At 45.9% G+C, this 20,861-nt stretch overlaps 1 protein-coding gene across 1 annotated transcript in view; it reads left to right on the top strand.

Moving 5' to 3' along the window:
- CEP128 (centrosomal protein 128) overlaps window positions 1-20,861 on the top strand; it is a 757,252-nt gene that overhangs the window by 256,952 nt on the left and 479,439 nt on the right. The window lies entirely within an intron of this gene.

Raw genomic sequence — 20,861 nt, 5'->3', positions numbered from 1 at the left:
ACAATCGGATTCCGTGTTCACTTCATAATTCTTGTTTAGGGTGAAATTAATTTCTTTAAAAGATTATGCTTTGTTTTTTAAATTTAAAGTAAGTCTGGAATCCCATGAAAAGTCATGTATCTTCTTTGCGGAAACTGGCATCGACCACTATGAATGTCATAGTTGGACGCAGAAGGACAGGACCTGGTGCGAGGCAGTGATATCGCTCCATGTTCATCGCGTACGGTTGTGATATCCGTTCATCGTAGGACTGGCTGGAAGCCAAACGCAGCCCCACCAAATGAGGCATTGCGTACCTGCACTGGACTCAGCCAGCAGGAGTTCTGAATGAGGCAGGCCATTTCAAGGAGGGCTTGGGGTCTCTCCAGCCAAGACGATCTATTTTAAGTCGCAGTATCCCAAATAATTTGGATAAAAGGCAATGTGCCCCCCAAGGCTACTCTAAAGGGATACTCATTAAATATTCTACTACTTTTACAGCAGGCACAACACCTAGAAGTAGTGTTTCTTCAACAACGAATCCGTATGTGCAAGTAAGACCATTAGGTTGCTTCTAAGGCTGCATCCCGATCTGAAAGCATCTCTGTAGCCCAAAGCTCACCGGGGTCTTTCAAGTGTCACATATTATCAGTTCAGCCCTACATCCAGTGCTTTAACTGGACACGCATTGTCCGGTATTGAGTGCCCGCAATTCTTCAATGTTAAATGGCGATTACCTGCAGTTGTCAACAAATATGCAATACTAACAGTGGGAGATTACCATTACTTCTCAGCAGCAACTAGGTACTCTACGATGGTGAGTACCTGCACTTCTATATTCCCATTTTAGATGCTACCTACTTCGACAACGTGTCGTACATGCAACTTGACTAACATCTCTACTGAACCGGTCCTGCGAATTTGATATCACTTCTGCAGCCTAAAATCAACCGCAAACACAACCAACTGCCAACCGTATGTTTGCTGAAATTAAAATAAAACCGACGCCTAACCTATAAATTGCCACTTAAGGAAGAGCAGAAACCGCTATAGTAATGTTCCTATTCTCACTTAATGTACATAAGCAGGTACAAGAGTGACGCAGAGTCGCAATTATGCTACCACTGGGGCTCATGAAAGAGCACCACGTTGCATTTGCAATAACTTGATATGTCCTTTATTTTCACGCCACGAGATGGAAGTGCTTTGGGAGCATGTCCATGAGTTTGATTCACAGTGTGTGCCTTTTGGTAAGAAGACGTTCACACAGGAACCAGCAACAAAAAACACTTCACCCTCCCCTTAAAAAGTTTGGAAACTGTTGATGAAAAAGTTGTTCTTGCTTCTGCGATATTATATAAAGCTGTTTTTTTCTAGAGCGGATGATGTATGTTCACTGAGAGCTAACACTTTGGAATCGAAAATATTTGGTGCAAATATACCCAGTTAGGGAAGTGAAATCAAGCCTGCTTGAGGCCAAGGTGGGCTCTCAAAATCTGATTCTAGTCGAGAACAAAAAAAGTAATTTACTTTCAAACGTAGTGGAAATACTGTGGTAGCTTAGGCTGACGTAGAAATCAGTTTGTATTTTTGAAAAATAAAAAATACAGTTTCCAGAGAATAAACCTTTATTCGGTTAACCCCGCCTGCTTGTTTATAGATTTCGTAATCACAAAGTCTCGAAGGAAGAAGGCACGTCTGTTGTCTCAAAATCCACCTAACTCAAAATGTGCTAGATAAAGATATCATTTCTCAAGATTATATGCAAGGTATTTTTTTCTTTTCTAAAAGCACAACTGTCAATTTCCATCGTTTATTATTGATCTACATCTCCCTGTACGCTTCCCTTCCACTTTTTATTTATCAGGGGCTGTGGGGGCTTCCCTTGTTAACTGAGATTTGTGCTACAGGGGTTCCAACCAAGGAAAATGTTAGCACCATGTTTTGAAGGAAGCAAGTGTCAATTTAAATAAAGTGTTGAAGACTAAAAACAGCTCTCTCAATTTTTAAAGATTACAGGTGCAACTTATCAAACAAAGGACTGATTATGCAGCCCATTCTGTTGAGGTTTTAGAAAACGCGTAACATTTGGTTTGAGCTTTCAGTTTTCTTTAATTTGATTTATTTAACAAAGAGTGCTTTGCGTGGGAAGCGGCCCCTTCCTGTAAAGTGTCCATCTGGTTAGATTCTAACAAATCCCCTGAAACGTTGAGCAATTTCAGTGCGTCAGTTTCATTCAAAATGTATAACTAGGCACTTAAAGTCCGTGGGGGAAAAACTGCAGCCCCGCTCAAACCACTTAGAAAATCATATACTTTTTTAACTCCTGGTAACGGGTCAATGTGCTTTAACGTGAAGCCCATATCTTAAAATCTCTAAACAGACTAAAAAACGCATACCTAAAAACATCTGTTGGAATTACACGAATGCATTAACCGAATTTGGTGTAGGCCGCACAAAAGCTACCTAAAAGTTTGACTGGCAACTTCGAGGCTGAGCTGCATTTACAGGAGAAGGAAGGTTTCCCGTGCCATGTGTCCGGGGACAGGCTATTTTCACTGTTCCGGTATATTGCGGAGGTAATAATACCGATGCCGTTGACACAGTGGCCACAAGAAGGCGCTCCAAGCTCACGCAATGCATTGATCAATGGCGGAGCTTTTCTGCCCACGAGCTGCTGCGAGAGAAAAGACAATTCCGTGCGACTGCCACAGTACGTTTGTTATTTTCATCGTGCAGCAGGCTGCTTCCTTTGGAAGCCCTTCTCCGAGCCCGGGGCGCTTTCTCGATGAAGAGACAATAAGCTGCTGTAGCGCGGGTGAAACATGGGTCCCCGCTGCTCGCCTGAGACCTTCGAGACGAGCGCGTGGAAGAAAGCAATTGTGATGGAATAGAGACCTATTGAAAAGAGGAGCTCCTCGAAGCCAGAGCGTGAAGCTTCGGCGCTTGGGGTTTCTTTTCGGGGAGCCTTTCTCGGTGTTCTATATTATTTTAATTTGGCCCCGCCCGAGTCGGTCGTCATTGAGTAAAAAAGACGGGTTTCTTCAGTATATTGTAATTTTCTTTATATCGCTCTTACTACCCCTGACAGCCCTCGAGGCGCTTTATTCCGGGCATCATGCCGCTCCGGAGCCCAAGGTTTGTGGTTAGTGCAGTGTTATTGATTATTGGGAATAGTCGTGTGTGCCCAAGCGAACCATTCCATGCATTCACTCCCGGTTTCTTTGTGGTAGGTTGGATTATTAGAAGTGTAACAAAAGACCTTTTTAGGTTTTGCCTCGCCAAAAAGATGCGCTCTGCGCATCTTTTTTGCGCAGCAAAAACCTAATGAGAACTGTAGTGTGGCTTTGGGTCGGCCCTCGTCATTCATTGGCTGGCTCCATAAATGGAGCCTAGCCATTGGATGAGGGGCCTGTCCGTCAATGCCGGACCAGACACGGGGGCGTTCCCGAGATTCTTTGGCTTTTGCCGACGTCACGCGACGCCGGGAACGCCCCCGATTCTGGTCCGGCATTGCCGGCACCAGCCTTCCGATGCAGCATTTTCATTGTTGGGAGGCATGCCACACTCGGACAGAAGCAGGCGGGTATATAAACTAAAATGCAACACTGTACGTTTCTAACATAATATTAATCTTATTCTAAAAACCCAAACCGTGTGAATATCCGTTTTAGAGTTAGGTCCTTTGCTGGGTGCAACGTTTCTGGAAAAAAAAATCCCATGTTAAAGATGCCCTGTGTATAACATTTCCGTATGCATTCTATCGTTTACCTTTTCAGCAACATGGAAAAAATGTGTTTTATTTCATGGGAGTAAAGTATACCGAATTCACGCTGGTTTCTCTTTATTTTTATGAGGCGAAAACAGACTAATTTGTGCGGTGATAAATGTCCCAGCGGCGAGCATGCTTCTTTTTTTTATTTAATGACAGCCTCATTAGATGAAGTTATTTATTTAGAGCTTCCCATGCGTTACCTATTATAGGGCACCGACCCCCACTGTGAAACCACTAACTTTCCACTTTCCGACCAGAAAGGTGCACCCGGGATCCCAGCATCGCCTAATTGTGCACTTCCCGCGGCAGGGAAAGGCCACGAGGCAGCAATATTGTGCTACTGAACACTGCCTGACCCGCTGGGCATTGACAAACATTGCATGCGTATTAACACGAGGAATAAAAAGGTCTGCTTACTACAGAACAAAGGGAATATTTCAAGTAGATAAACTTCCAAATAAGGTAGGAATCGTAAGCTGATAGTTAAAAAAAATGTTTATGCTGTCGCACTTTGAAACTTCCTGCTCACCTTTTAATAAAATTTCTTAACGAACATCAGGCAAACAAAGGAACCGAGAGTGGATTTTAAGGCGTGCAGATTCAGAGTCAGAGTGCAGATTCAGAGTCAGAGTGCAGATTTAGAGTCAGAGTGCAGATTTAGAGTCAGAGTGCAGATTCAGAGTGCAGAGTGCGATGGCAGAGTGCAGATTGAGAGTGCAGACTGAGAGTGCAGACTGAGAGTGCAGACTGAGAGTGCAGACTGAGAGTGCAGACTGAGAGTGCAGACTGAGAGTGCAGATTGAGAGTGCAGATTCAGAGTGCAGATTCAGAGTGCAGATTCAGAGTGCAGATTGAGAGTGCAGAGTGCAGATTCAGAGTGCAGAGTGCGATGGCAGAGTGCAGATTGAGAGTGCAGAATGAGAGTGCAGAATGAGAGTGCAGAATGAGAGTGCAGAATGAGAGTGCAGACTTAGAGTGCAGACTTAGAGTGCAGACTTAGAGTGCAGACTGAGAGTGCAGACTGAGAGTGCAGACTGAGAGTGCAGACTGAGAGTGCAGACTGAGAGTGCAGACTGAGAGTGCACACTGAGAGTGCAGACTGAGAGTGCAGACTGAGAGTGCAGATTGAGAGTGCAGATTGAGAGTGCAGATTGAGAGTGCAGATTGAGAGTGCAGATTGAGAGTGCAGATTGAGAGTGCAGATTCAGAGTGCAGATTCAGAGTGCAGATTGAGAGTGCAGATTGAGAGTGCAGATTGAGAGTGCAGAGTGCAGAGTGCAGAGTGCAGAGTGCAGAGTGCAGAGTGCAGAGTGCAGAGTGCAGAGTGCAGAGTGCAGAGTGCAGAGTGCAGAGTGCAGAGTGCAGAGTGCAGATTCAGAGTGCAGAGTGCAGATTCAGAGTGCAGATTCAGAGTGCAGAGTGCAGATTCAGAGTGCAGAGTGCAGATTCAGAGTGCAGAGTGCAGATTCAGAGTGCAGATTCAGAGTGCAGATTCAGAGTGCAGAGTGCAGAGTGCAGATTCAGAGTGCAGATTCAGAGTGCAGAGTGCAGAGTGCAGATTCAGAGTGCAGAGTGCAGATTCAGAGTGCAGATTCAGAGTGCAGAGTGCAGATTCAGAGTGCAGATTCAGAGTGCAGAGTGCAGATTCAGAGTGCAGATTCAGAGTGCAGAGTGCAGATTCAGAGTGCAGAGTGCAGATTCAGAGTGCAGAGTGCAGATTCAGAGTGCAGAGTGCAGATTCAGAGTGCAGAGTGCAGATTCAGAGTGCAGAGTGCAGATTCAGAGTGCAGAGTGCAGAGTGCAGAGTGCAGAGTGCAGAGTGCAGAGTGCAGAGTGCAGAGTGCAGATTCAGAGTGCAGAGTGCAGATTCAGAGTGCAGGTTCAGAGTGCAGAGTGCAGAGTGCAGAGTGCAGATTCAGAGTGCAGAGTGCAGATTCAGAGTGCAGAGTGCAGAGTGCAGATTCAGAGTGCAGAGTGCAGATTCAGAGTGCAGATTCAGAGTGCAGAGTGCAGATTCAGAGTGCAGAGTGCAGATTCAGAGTGCAGATTCAGAGTGCAGAGTGCAGATTCAGAGTGCAGAGTGCAGATTCAGAGTGCAGAGTGCAGATTCAGAGTGCAGAGTGCAGATTCAGAGTGCAGAGTGCAGATTCAGAGTGCAGAGTGCAGATTCAGAGTGCAGAGTGCAGATTCAGAGTGCAGAGTGCAGATTCAGAGTGCAGAGTGCAGATTCAGAGTGCAGATTCAGAGTGCAGATTGAGAGTGCAGATTGAGAGTGCAGATTGAGAGTGCAGAGTGCAGAGTGCAGAGTGCAGAGTGCAGAGTGCAGAGTGCAGAGTGCAGATTCAGAGTGCAGAGTGCAGATTCAGAGTGCAGAGTGCAGATTCAGAGTGCAGAGTGCAGATTCAGAGTGCAGAGTGCAGAGTGCAGAGTGCAGAGTGCAGAGTGCAGAGTGCAGAGTGCAGATTCAGAGTGCAGAGTGCAGATTCAGAGTGCAGAGTGCAGATTCAGAGTGCAGATTCAGAGTGCAGAGTGCAGATTCAGAGTGCAGATTCAGAGTGCAGAGTGCAGATTCAGAGTGCAGAGTGCAGATTCAGAGTGCAGAGTGCAGATTCAGAGTGCAGATTCAGAGTGCAGATTCAGAGTGCAGAGTGCAGATTCAGAGTGCAGATTCAGAGTGCAGATTCAGAGTGCAGATTCAGAGTGCAGAGTGCAGAGTGCAGAGTGCAGATTCAGAGTGCAGAGTGCAGATTCAGAGTGCAGAGTGCAGATTCAGAGTGCAGATTCAGAGTGCAGAGTGCAGAGTGCAGATTCAGAGTGCAGATTCAGAGTGCAGAGTGCAGATTCAGAGTGCAGAGTGCAGATTCAGAGTGCAGAGTGCAGATTCAGAGTGCAGAGTGCAGATTCAGAGTGCAGAGTGCAGATTCAGAGTGCAGAGTGCAGATTCAGAGTGCAGAGTGCAGATTCAGAGTGCAGAGTGCAGATTCAGAGTGCAGAGTGCAGATTCAGAGTGCAGAGTGCAGATTCAGAGTGCAGAGTGCAGAGTGCAGAGTGCAGAGTGCAGATTCAGAGTGCAGAGTGCAGATTCAGAGTGCAGAGTGCAGATTCAGAGTGCAGAGTGCAGATTCAGAGTGCAGAGTGCAGAGTGCAGAGTGCAGAGTGCAGAGTGCAGAGTGCAGAGTGCAGATTCAGAGTGCAGAGTGCAGATTCAGAGTGCAGAGTGCAGATTCAGAGTGCAGATTCAGAGTGCAGAGTGCAGATTCAGAGTGCAGATTCAGAGTGCAGAGTGCAGATTCAGAGTGCAGAGTGCAGATTCAGAGTGCAGAGTGCAGATTCAGAGTGCAGATTCAGAGTGCAGATTCAGAGTGCAGAGTGCAGATTCAGAGTGCAGATTCAGAGTGCAGATTCAGAGTGCAGATTCAGAGTGCAGAGTGCAGAGTGCAGAGTGCAGATTCAGAGTGCAGAGTGCAGATTCAGAGTGCAGAGTGCAGATTCAGAGTGCAGATTCAGAGTGCAGAGTGCAGAGTGCAGATTCAGAGTGCAGATTCAGAGTGCAGAGTGCAGATTCAGAGTGCAGAGTGCAGATTCAGAGTGCAGAGTGCAGATTCAGAGTGCAGAGTGCAGATTCAGAGTGCAGAGTGCAGATTCAGAGTGCAGAGTGCAGATTCAGAGTGCAGAGTGCAGATTCAGAGTGCAGAGTGCAGATTCAGAGTGCAGAGTGCAGATTCAGAGTGCAGAGTGCAGATTCAGAGTGCAGATTCAGAGTGCAGAGTGCAGATTCAGAGTGCAGATTCAGAGTGCAGAGTGCAGATTCAGAGTGCAGAGTGCAGATTCAGAGTGCAGAGTGCAGATTCAGAGTGCAGATTCAGAGTGCAGAGTGCAGATTCAGAGTGCAGAGTGCAGATTCAGAGTGCAGAGTGCAGATTCAGAGTGCAGATTCAGAGTGCAGATTCAGAGTGCAGAGTGCAGATTCAGAGTGCAGATTCAGAGTGCAGATTCAGAGTGCAGATTCAGAGTGCAGAGTGCAGAGTGCAGAGTGCAGATTCAGAGTGCAGAGTGCAGATTCAGAGTGCAGAGTGCAGATTCAGAGTGCAGATTCAGAGTGCAGAGTGCAGAGTGCAGATTCAGAGTGCAGATTCAGAGTGCAGAGTGCAGATTCAGAGTGCAGAGTGCAGATTCAGAGTGCAGAGTGCAGATTCAGAGTGCAGAGTGCAGATTCAGAGTGCAGAGTGCAGATTCAGAGTGCAGAGTGCAGATTCAGAGTGCAGAGTGCAGATTCAGAGTGCAGAGTGCAGATTCAGAGTGCAGAGTGCAGATTCAGAGTGCAGAGTGCAGATTCAGAGTGCAGATTCAGAGTGCAGAGTGCAGATTCAGAGTGCAGATTCAGAGTGCAGAGTGCAGATTCAGAGTGCAGAGTGCAGATTCAGAGTGCAGAGTGCAGATTCAGAGTGCAGAGTGCAGATGCAGAGTGCAGATTCAGAGTGCAGAGTGCAGATGCAGAGTGCAGAGTGCAGATTCAGAGTGCAGAGTGCAGATTCAGAGTGCAGATTCAGAGTGCAGAGTGCAGAGTGCAGAGTGCAGAGTGCAGATTCAGAGTGCAGATTCAGCCCTGTGTGTGGTGAGGAGGGCCCCTCAGTGTTTCACATGCTTTTACGGAGGTTTAGGGACCTTGTTGCTTCACTGCTGATTGGGCTCTGAGACAACCATCCTGACTAGTTGCCTGTTGTGAATGGGTATAAACAATAAACGTCCGATTATGGTGCCGGTTGGACCTATCCCCCCTCAAGAACACAAAGAACCTACTGACATTTTCTACCTGAAATAGACCATCTAATTTGGAAAGACCACCCTGTGTCCTTCCTGATTTTATTTTCACACAGTCACTAATCTCAAACTTATACTCCTTTCTCTCCATGCTCACATTTGTCCCCTTGCCTCCTACACCATTTCAACCTTTCAGCCATACAGGGACCAATTTAGTACCAGGTAAGCATCACACATCTATTGAAATGGGGGTCGCAGTGTGTAGGGCTTGCAGTGTGTGGGGGGCTCTGTGTGGGTGTGTGTGGAGGGCTCCGTGTGGCTGTGTGTGTGGGGGGGCTTTGTGTGGCTGTGTGTGTGGGGGGCTCTGTGTGGGTGTGTGTGTGGGGGGCTCTGTGGGTGTGTGTGGGGGGGGCTCTGTGTGTGTGGGGGGGCTCTCTGTGTGTGTTTGTGTGTGTCATTTGCGAGAGATAAAGCTAGTTGCATTGTAAATGACAATGCCATTTATTACGTTTTAAAAAACACATAAATAAAAATAATGTCAAGAGCAATGCCAATAGCTCTAACTTTAACAAAAGCAAAACCATTGCATTGTAAATGCTTGTTTATCGTGATCTCCTGCAAAGTTTTTGACTGATGCTGCTGGTTGTTCGACTTTGAGAGTGCAAGTGAGGCCTGCTAACCAGATCTCAGTGCCAGCGCTCTTGACCCTTAAAAATGTAATGATAAATTGCCTGTACCTAATATGCTTACCGTAACTTACTTAGAAGTCCCTAGATATCGGTGAAAGGGATACACAGTGCCTGTTAGTTAGTGTCCTCCCAGGACTTGTTGTGCCACCCTGAGTGGGGCAAGGAAAAATGTGTCTCCGAGCCTGCCAGTGCAGACTGGTAGAGCAGTTTGAAAACTGCTAACTCGACTTTGCCATTTAAAACCATGGCTAGCCCCAAGCCTTTTTTTAAAATGTGTATCAGTCACCCCTCTGGCAGGCCTAGTGCGTCCGCATGATGTTAAAAAGCAGAGCATGTGTCTTACATGTTCTAACAGTAAACCTTGCATTTGTCGTTTTTAGGTCTCGCCTACTAACCCCGCAAGGGTTAATAGACGAGAGTATAGAGGCTCATTCAAGGTCTGAAACCATCGCACGGATTACGTCGAGTGCATGTACACATGCACACGCTTTTTACCATTTGCTCCCGAGCCTCACTTCAAAGGCATCCAGTCCCCCGCCCCCCGCTTCACACTTCACGGCCGCCAGGCCGTGTCTCGCATTTTTACTAGGAGAGAGGCTAGTAGCCCCATTGACTAACACAGGGTTACACACTGACAACTCAGCTGTGCTAACTCCTGAATGGGGCTTTCAAAGTTGGTACTTCCAAGTATCAAACAACTTGTTACATTAAGCCCAACATGATGGCCAAGTCGGAATTAATGTAACTTGCTGCTACATGCAAATTCTAGAAAGTTGCCATACAGTTGCCCCAGTTTGTCTGTGTCCATTTGAAGAAGCTGTCCACAAGAGCACCTTCTGCCTGTCTAGGGAGATGTATAAATAGGTCCCAGAACAGGTAACAATAAAGGTCTACTGCTGCAGATGTTACCTTTTTCTGGAAAGAATCCACAAAGGGTATTAGCCCAAAAGGTGAGCTTCAAAGGGGAAGCCGCTTTTTAAAGGCCAATGGCGAACATGCTCGAGACAGTCTGCTCCTCTGTCTATGTAGACAGGTTGGCGTCTGGGACAAAAGGGGGAAACACTGACCAGAGTTTTCACTGGGCATGTAGGCCCCAGGTAGTCACACTTCTAGGGCGGGCTACTGACCTCCACACACCAAGAGAAAGGTTCAGCCATCTTGAGTTATGTTATGGTATGTTGATTTGTATAGCACACTAATCACCCGAGGTCTCCAGGCGCTTGGGCAAGGTGCTTGTATGAAGAGCCAGGTCCTCAGCTTCTTCCCCAACTCAATAAGTGAAAAGGAGCCTCTGGTGTGTTGAGGGATTTAGTTCCATATCATGGGTGCGATGTATAAGAATGAGCAACCTCCAGTTTTACTTTTGCGTATGTAGGGTGTGTGTGCTAGTGAGAGTGAGGCAGAGAGTAGGTATCTGGTGGGTTGGTGAAAGTATACACGACTTTTCAGGTATCCTAGTCCTGTGTTGTGTAGGGCTTTTTATGTGTGCGTGAGAAGTTTGATTTGGTTGCTCTTGTGAATGGACAGCAAATGAAGCTTCCTGAGGTACGGTGGGATGGGAGTTTGGTGGAGGAGGTTGAATATGAGTCTTGCAACTGCGTTCTGAATGGTCTTGAGTCTGTGTAAAAGTTGTTTGGAGATTTTGGCGTAGTGAGTGTTGCTGTAGTCCAGCCTGCTGGTGATCAGTTATTGTGTGGTGGTCCGTCTGGTGTTCTGAGGCAACCATTTGAAGATCCTTTGGAGCATGTGTAGGATGTGGAAGCAAGAGGTACACATTGTGTTGGCATGAACAGTCATGTTGAGCTTGTCATCTAGGATAATCCCTAGAGTTCTGGCGTAGTCTGTGGGTGTTGGTCCTAGCTTCCTGGTGGAATCCTCTGGGGAGGGCTTGTTTCCAAAGACCAGTACTTCTGTCTTGTCGGAGCTGAGCTTCAGGCAGTTTGTTTGCAGGCAGTCTGCTACCATGGTCAGGCAGTTGGTGAAGTTGGTTCTGGTGGTTTTTGTCTTGTCCATCAGGGAGAGGATGAGTTGAGTGTCATCAGCGTAGGAGATGACGGTGGTGACTTGTGATCGTATGATGTTGGTGAGCAGTGTTATGTATATGTTGAAAGAGTGGGGCGGTGTTATGTATATGTTGAAAAGAGTGGGGCATGGACAGGATAGAGAACTTTGGGATAGCTAAATGGCACACTTCACAGGAAGTTGTCATCGGGCGGGAGGGAACCAAGTTTACCATTGATCAGGGACTGCAATCTCCCCTATGTGCACTTTCTAGGCTTAAAAGGTGCACCCCTGGCACCCAGTACTCAGATCTCAGTTGGATTGGAGAAGAGGACTGAAGGACTGCCCTGCTGACCTTGGACCTGGCAAAGTGAAACTGCACCGAAGTTGGACTGCACCTGCTGCTCCTTGGGCTAACCAAGGAAAGGACTGTGCCTGCAGTGTCCTGCTTGACGAGAAGACATTCCCAGGCCCCAGCCAAAAAGAAAGACTCCAAGAATCTGTTGGTGTACTTCCTGTCCTGTTTGCACCACAGTGCTTCAAAAGCTGAGGAAGTCTGCCTGGTGAGTTAGAAGCCCAGATCCCTGGATGGGGAAACGCCCTTTATGATGAAGCCGGAATCAAGCTGTGCCTTCACAGCACCGGCAACAGAACAAATGCTTCTTTATCATGCATTCGATCTGCACGCAAGTTGTTACAAAAACTTGCTTTAGGGTGGCGCAATGGTGGAGTAGTGTTGAAATTAAAGTCAACACCTTCCCTACTGTTGCGCAGACTGGAGTTTAAATAGTTAATTAAACTATTCCAATATCCAGCACCCCCCTAAGGCAAGTCGTTAAAATGACTTGTGCGCAGGACAAATGCGTGCTATAGATGCATTAGTTCAAATGTCGTTTTCCTAAGGCATGCATGAAAAACGCATGCAGAATTCCGTCATACATTCCACCGGATCGTCGCTCCTTGCCCTCACACAGCATGGAAGACCGATTCCCAGCACTCAAAAGTTTGATCGAGTCTGCTGGACCTAGGAAAGTTGTCGGAGTGTAGTTCGTCACCCAGAAGGAGAGTTTTTGCCAAAGGAATGGACTAGATGACTTTGTTGTGCCGGGTGACCAGTAGTCCAGTGGCATCTGGACTTTTGCTAAACCCAAGAGGACTTCAAGGGACATCGGCCCATTGCCACAGTTGCCTCACTGAGACTGTAGACCAAGGAGTAGCCCCAGGAAGTCCTCTGTCGACTGCACAGCATCTTAACATCCTTGAGCATCTTAAGTATCCTGTATCTCTTGCATCAGGACCTCTCCATAGAAGTTTGTGGCAACTGCCCACTATCGCTGGTTCTGCGCTAGAGACTGCTTTTGTGTGCAGATAACTATTCCTTTGGACCTTGTTGGTCCCCTTGACAGCCTGTCTGCTGGTTTTGGTCACTCAAAGAATGTCTAACCATTGCATTCATTCTTGAAGTAACTTTTTGTTGAAAATGTTTCTAAGTGTCGAATTCAGTGATTTTTGCCAATCTTGTTCGCTGTTGAGTGAAAAGTCTTGATTTAGTGTTTCTTTAAAAATCTATTTCTACAGAACCTACCAGTGGATCTTTTTAGTTTTGATGTCCATAAGTTCCAAAATATAATCTATTTTAATTAATTGGTGTCAGGTGTTTTGAGTCGTGTTTCTTCTTCAATTGTTTTGGTGCTGTTTACATTTTTTACACTTGTTGCTTTGTTGAAGCCTGACTGCTTGAAGCCACCAATATCCAGTGCTGAGCTAAGGTTTAAGAAAGGAAACCTGACTGGTCCTAAAGGGGTTGGAAATGTACTATATGGTGAGGTCTCACAACCACACCATATAACACACCCCATTTCTTTGCAAGCAGTTATTTGCGATCGTAAGTTGGGGTATCAGACACATGCACATTGTTGGTGTGATTAATTGATGAGCTAGAGTAGATTTGATATTGTTAGGTTGTAGGAGACTGACTGCCAGAGGAAGGAAAGGGCAATTTGAGTGAAAAAAGGAGCAGTGACAGAAGTTTTAAGTAATAGTTAGTTTTTAGAGCCAGATTTTAGGGATAAAGAGGCTATTTTGGGATAGCATGCACTTTGAGGATGCAGGACTGTAGAAATAAACAACATTATTTACCTGTGTGTGCTCAGAGGAAGCAGCAACCTCAAGATTATAGCGATGTGAGAAAATACATGGGCAAATGTACACATTGAAAAAAGATTCAGCAAAATTGTGGTGTGGACAACTTCCGGTTTTCATCCTCAAGTTTGGCTCAGTGTTGTTTAAAAAAAAGCTGAGTGGAATCCATTTGATATATTCCTGCACTAGTTGACTTTGGAGCCTCAGTAAAGGCACAATTCAGTTGTATAGTGTCATTTGTATAGCGCTTTCTGCCCTTGACAAGGCACTGATGTGCTCTGCGTATAGGTGGAACGCTCCTCAATGTGATGCTTACGAAGAGCAGCGATTTAGCATGCATATGAAGTTGCATTTGTCATGCTATTTAACACTCAATTGTCATGCGATTTGTGAGGGACTGCCATGTAGTTTGTTGTGCAGTTATAAACTTAGCCACTAAAAACTTTTAGGCAGTTTGCTCTGCAGTCTGCCTTGCAATGTGTTCTGAGGAATTTATGCTTTAGCTCGTACTATGGTCATTCAGGTGATCTCGTATTGTCGTATGCGGTCAGACGTGGCCCTATTGCACTCTGGTCCGAGGTCATGCAAGGATCATGCTTGTCCACATAGTATGATAATCATTATTTATAGCTAAGCCACAGTGTGGTTAATAGGAACATGTTATTGCATTTTAGCAATAAATGACTTTACCTGAGTGGGGCAGTCAGGCTAGTGCTCAATAATGATGATGTAAGCGGTTCGTGCCAGTACATGATGGTTCGGAATATATTTCAGCCTCGCCGCAATCTTTATGGGTGACTTGTGCCTGATATTTGTTCTCTGTACTAACAAAAAGTGTACCACCTATACCATCAATCTCAATCTAATTCTTAACTTGACACGCTTGATCCCATCCCCCTACCACCTCAATAGGATCACTCCCCGTCGTGATAGAGGTATTGGTCCTCAGCAGCTTCCATTCCCTGTAAATGTGTTGATATTAGGCAGCAGTAGCTCAGGTTGCATATTCTTTGCAGTGCAGGGATAGAGCATTTATATCTACATTCTGATTGTGAGGGACTAGACAGTGGCATAACGAAAGTTGAGGGGGCCCCCCTACAAGCATATTGAGGTCCTGTCTGGACCCACTCAGGAGCGGGCAGGCCAGGGGACTGTGCTGAGAGGGCCCCCTGGAGCTCAGGGGCCTCCACACACTGCAGCGCCTGCGGGGGTCTTTGTTACGCCACTGCTACATGCAGAGCATCAACGCACCCAATCTTTTAGGACAGATACAAAGAGTCCAAAGGCAGATGCCAGGCAAGTCTAGCACAACCATTCTTTGTATCAAAAAGTTGCAGGCTTTGTTGTGACATGGTAAATTAGGACACACATTCAACATAATTAAAACACAATGAGTTTTTGAAAAGGAGGTTGATTACTGTATCTTGCAGTTAAAGTGCCAGTACACTTGAGACATAGGCTCCGTATGGTTAGATTTTACCAGTATGGACTACATGAGCAAATGGGGTAGCCAATCGCTCTACACAGACTACTTAGGTGCCAGGGTTTATTTTGTATCCCAGGTACTGGTATCCCAATCACTTGGAAACACCTTTACACAGGCGGACAGCTCAGAACTGGACATTTGGGCTCGAGATTTCTGGAGCTGTGGGCCTTGTTCAGATTTATGACCAACAAGCTAAATTTAAAGAGCTATATATCCTAGCTGTAAAATGTAGCTAGTGTTTCCCTACTTGGGACAAAAGAGAAAGGAGGGATAGTTCCTAAGGAATAGTGTTCCAAGTGTAATACACAGGCTACTCTTCCTCAACGCTATTGAGGGATGAGAAGCACAGACCAGACACTTGCTATTCTGTGTAATCGGTATAATTTTGGATTTTTCGGGTACACCGGACCAGCTTCTCCATCGTGGACAGAATGGTATTCCCTTACTAAGGCATCACAAGTCTCTTGTTCAGGACAATGATCTGTGGGATGATGCCAAAATACTCTAAGAGCTCGGGCAACTTGTGGTGCCATGACCAGCCAAACAGCAGGCACTGAAAGCAGATCGAAGCCCAACTGTTGTATGTGGCAGGAAACGGACATCACGCCACTCTACATTCATGTGAAGTGAATTGCACTACATAAGAGTGGACAAAAGGGATGAGAATTCATTTAAGTAGCTGCTCACAGGTCCAGCTACAATCAACAAAAAACCTTCATTCAAAATTCAAGTGGCAAGTCAAGCAGTAAAGGGCGTTTTTCAAGAATTCAAGCATGCAAACAGGTGGACCTGATGTGAGAGGGAGTTCATATGATCCTCAAGTCAAACATCTATTAAAGAAAATCCATTCGACAACATCTGGCTCAAAAGATGCAGTTTCCAGTGACAACACAACTTCTTCTAGTAGGGGACAGCGACATACACTTGCAGCTTTATCCCATAAACCTAGATAATAACGGCGGCACTATAGAAGAAGGTTGGTCATTCTTGTAGTCCTGTGTTTATTTAAGAAATAAAATCAATCCAACCAGTAAAATCCCATAAATGAGATTCACAACAGCGCTAAAACTTTCATCTCTTCAAAAAAAAAGTCTCTTGTCCAAAAACAACCACTAAGACACCCTTACAGGTATGTGCACACGTTATAACAGGTAAGTCAAGCAGCTGTAATTTCAGTTACACACTGCCATCCGGACTGAAGAGCCCCTTAGGCACAGTTCCCTCTAAGATACAGGGATTTAAAAAAATCACTTGCAGGAAGTTAAAATGCGAATACTGTGGAGCACAGGATAAAGAGCAAAACTGTATACAGTATAATTATAAAAGTGCAGTTACATCCCTAAGCAGATAAACCTGCAAGAACCACCTCACAAGAGGGCAATATCACAGCCCACTCCCAGAAGAGAAGGTATGCACTGGTTACTTGCTGCAAAATATGGTTCTAAAGTAATTAAATATCAACCTTCCATAACCCCAGAAATTATTTTCTGCTTAACCTCCAGATCACCTGCAGATTTAAAATGCCAAAATGCATATTATCGTGCTCTGTACAAAGCCACATACCATTTAGTGTTCTTATTCCATAATCCTTATAAAAAAACATTAAAGAATCTGCACCAACAAATCTCGTAAGTTCTGAAAGCGTGTGTAGGATGAAGAGAAAAACTGAACTCACTTTTATTTCCAACTGCTTATTTTTATCAGGTCGAATTCTAGCATGAACCTTTGCAAAGGGGGAATACCAGGACCAAGTATAAACTAGATGCTAATGCTCAGTGAGCCAATCCACACAGGGTTCCATTACCCTCAGCACTTTGTTCAAGTAATCTGCTTGAAGAACTATTAATATTTCGGCTTGATTAACTGATTTTAACAAAGGCCAAATTTGTTTTTATATTAGTGTTATTATAAGTGTACTTTCAGGTTCTATTCAAGTGGAGTTTAGACTGATGCCCTAAAAAAATAAGCTGCAATGTATTACAGACAGGAATGACATAGATCCTGCTTACAGTTCATATCAATAAGCTCCCCGATTATTCGATTCACCCACAGGTACAACCAGATGAGATTTGGCTGGAAAGCTGCTTTGTAGTCAACAGACCTGACTCCCCACTAGTTGCTCAGAGGCAGTAGAGGGATTTACTCAGCTAAACTACAGATACATCGTAAACATTGATTCACTACTTGAAGACGTTTTACTTTAAATGATCCACCATATAATGGCAGGGATTTCTTTTTCTATGCTCGACAGGTGATCAGAGAGTATGACACCCAAACACTACCACGCAAATACACAGCAACAGTAGTGGTCAGCGTTCACTATTACAGCATTGGTGAAGGCTTTGAGCAATGCTCATGGGTAATTTAAGACAACACACAAAGCAAATGTTGAACTCTGTCTCTTAATTTTAAAATAGGATTTATTTATTTTTATCAGTCGGTGTAGCTAGTAGACCCAACACGTAGTCACTACTAATGCAGCAATCGTCTGCTTGTCACAATCAGTAGGTTATTCAATGGAGATGAAAAGAATGGACTATTTGAATGCTTTTCTGGCTCACCGTCAAGAGCCCCTCCAATCAGAACTCCACTATTTCACTGCGGATAACCAGGAGATCTCTGGTGGTAAGATGAGCAAAATAAAATGGAACGTTGGGGGGGAGGTTGGAACAGAAACAAACATGCTTAACTGTTGTGTTTACAATTAACCCAACAGAAGAACTTTAGAGAAACAAAAATAAGGCAGGCAATTCAACAAGGCCTAGTTTGTTAATCCACTCTCCCTAAATCCCAGCTCAAAATTTCTCTATGGGCAATTCTGGAAATCAATCTAAGTTGGCAGAAAGTAATCTGCTGCAAAGGCACTTGAACGCTCAGAGAACAGGACCAAAAACCCAACACTGAGGGAAACAAGAAATATAAGGCTGCATGACAAGGGGAAAAACCCAGCAAGGTAAGAAACATTATTAAATCTCCCAGACCAAAGTGAATAGTGCAAAACAAAGATAATGGAAGCACCTAGAACTCGAACAGACTGACTCACCTGAAGGGCTGAGGCCTGGCCTGCAGCTTCAGAGGCAGGCGCGAGACAGGGCAGGGGCAGGGCAAGGCTAGCCAGGCAGGCAGGGGCTCTAGTAATAATTTTAATTATTAACGCCCGTGAGTGTCGGACGGTCCTTCTCTGTCGTGGCTGGGGCCTGGGATGCCCCACCTCATAAGTCATGCGCACTTTAATTGCATGACAAATTCAATTGAATTGGTCACCAGACCCACCCTAGACTTGCGCAGACGCGGAGACAACTGTGCACGCGCACCCACCCACCATTATAGCTGCCGAGGTTTCAAATCGCTATGTGTGACATGCTCATAATTTTAGTGTCATTATGAGTGACATTACAACGTCTATGAGTGACACTTTGTCACAAGCAGAATAAAGGAATGAAGACCAGGGAAACATATAAATATCAGAAAATACACCCAATTGAGTAACAAGAAACACTAAGAAGATCTTAGAACTTCAGCAAAGCACTTGAAATGGAAGGGCAGGAAAGGCACACTCACAACCAAGGGGTCACAGCCTGGCCGCAGGCTGTGATTTATTTCACAAAAAGTCACACAAATAAAAGAGTAAGTTGCATAGCCTTACTAGTGCTATAAGTAATTATCACATAATTTGTGGCACAAACAATGTTTACTTAGGTAAGGATAAATACAAAATACACTTTACCTGCGCTAACTCTCTCAGGCACTTGAAATGCAGCATGCAAACTCCTCCTCACAGCAGCTGCTGATGCGGCGCCGCAGGCAGTGGGCTTGGGTCAGGTCACATTTGGTTCCTCCTGCTCGAATGTGCATTACACTGATGTGACCTCAATATCCTAAGTCTCTCTCATGGAGCACAGTGGTGTTTGCCCTTTCATGTACCCGCTATATACCAGTGCCACAGTAGGCAGACTGGCGAAAGTTTGCAACACTCCTCTCGGAGACTTTCCCCGTCACACCTGCTGGCAAAACTACGACAACCAACCAGCTCTCCTCGATAGCCCCGAGGTGCAGGTGTGCATCAGAACTGAGGACTTGTACCTAAGAAAGGGCCAAAATGAATGTTTACCCAGTTTGATCCCTTCGCTGCCTGCAAAGAAGAGTTTACTACAATGAGATATTCCTAGTGGGTAAAAAGCCTTGGCTTAAACAATTCCATCCATCCATCACTTTTTGTTGTGAAGATGTGACTTCAGTCAGGCACCAGGAGGCAGCGAAGTTTACTGTGTGGAAATTGCTTTATTATGTAAACAACAAATAATACTTAAGTCGGGGAGGGGGGGGCAGAGTTTCTCTTTTTAGGGGGCCCCTTCACAGCACACCAATTGTTGGGGTTGTAGAATACTAAAGCTGTCTGTTCTAGAGTGTGGAGGTGTGAGGAGCTGCTCCGGCACCGCACTTACTGACTACTTGATCCCCGAAGTGGTCAGTACTTCGCTTAGATGGTCCACCTCCACACTGCCGTACCGCACGCGTGTGTTTGGGCTTCTGGTTCACGTCACGCGGCAAAAAGTGAAAGTCCGTTGTGGCCCCGCCCGGGTGTGCGCGTGCGCACCACCCAGAGGCCGTGGTATCAAAACGGCACTGTTTAAATAATGAAGAGGGCGCTGTTGCTGGCGCGCACCATTTAATATATGGGGAGGGCGGGAGGCTGCCGCCATGTGCACCATTTAATTCATGATTGAACTTAAATCATGAATTAAATGGTGCGCATGGGCGCACAGACTTGAGGCTTGCAAGTTACTTGATGGCTCCCCTGAGAGTGAGACTGAGTGAGGGGGCCCCTGGAGCGCGGCCCCCCCGCAGGGGCTGCGGGGGCCTGTTTTACGCCCCTGACTAGATGCGTCATGGTCCCGTCTGATTCTCATGCCTAGTTTAGGGAAGGTGCAAACAAAACAGGTGATGGACCGAATGTGGATCAATGTCACACACTCACCCCAGTCCGAAGATCTGGGCCCAAATCCATCGTTGTTTTGCACTCCACACCACTGGAGTCAAGCTAGCCGGGCTGATGAGAGGTGTTACCTCGAAACCGGTCCGGTCCTCGGATGCTTGATTCCGGTCTGGGAAAGATATGGCTGTGTAGTTCGGACTGGACTGTTCCCATGGGGCACAGGGTCAGAGCTGATTTGCATAAAGCCATTATCTAACCCAGGGTGGTGTGGAGTGCAAAAAACGATGGATTTAGGCCCAGATCCTTGTACTGGGGTGAATGTAAGACATTGATCTACATTCTGTCCATCAAATTGTTTTTTGTAATTTTCTCCCTGAGTGTACTGGGGTAGCTCAGACGTGGGTCCCAGAGCCTCCACACCACTGGAGTCAAGCTAGCCGGGCTGATGAGAGGTGTTACCTCGAAACCGGTCCGGTCCTCGGATGCTTGATTCCGGTCTGGGAAAGATATGGCTGTGTAGTTCGGACTGGACTGTTCCCATGGGGCACAGGGTCAGAGCTGATTTGCATAAAGCCATTATCTAACCCAGGGTGGTGTGGAGTGCAAAAAACTATGGATTTAGGCCCAGATCCTTGTACTGGGGTGAATGTAAGACATTGATCTACATTCTGTCCATCAAATTGTTTTTTGTAATTTTCTCCCTGAGTGTACTGGGGTAGCTCAGACGTGGGTCCCAGAGCCTCCACACCACTGGAGTCAAGCTAGCCGGGCTGATGAGAGGTGTTACCTCGAAACCGGTCCGGTCCTCGGATGCTTGATTCCGGTCTGGGAAAGATATGGCTGTGTAGTTCGGACTGGACTGTTCCCATGGGGCACAGGGTCAGAGCTGATTTGCATAAAGCCATTATCTAACCCAGGGTGGTGTGGAGTGCAAAAAACGATGGATTTAGGCCCAGATCCTTGTACTGGGGTGAATGTAAGACATTGATCTACATTCTGTCCATCAAATTGTTTTTTGTAATTTTCTCCCTGAGTGTACTGGGGTAGCTCAGACGTGGGTCCCAGAGCCTCCACACCACTGGAGTCAAGCTA

This window comes from Lissotriton vulgaris, chromosome 9, assembly GCF_964263255.1.
Source record: "Lissotriton vulgaris chromosome 9, aLisVul1.2, whole genome shotgun sequence".
Lineage (NCBI taxonomy): Eukaryota > Metazoa > Chordata > Amphibia > Caudata > Salamandridae > Lissotriton > Lissotriton vulgaris.
Note: the sequence above shows the minus strand (reverse complement) of the source record. Positions and strands in the feature narration are given on the sequence as shown.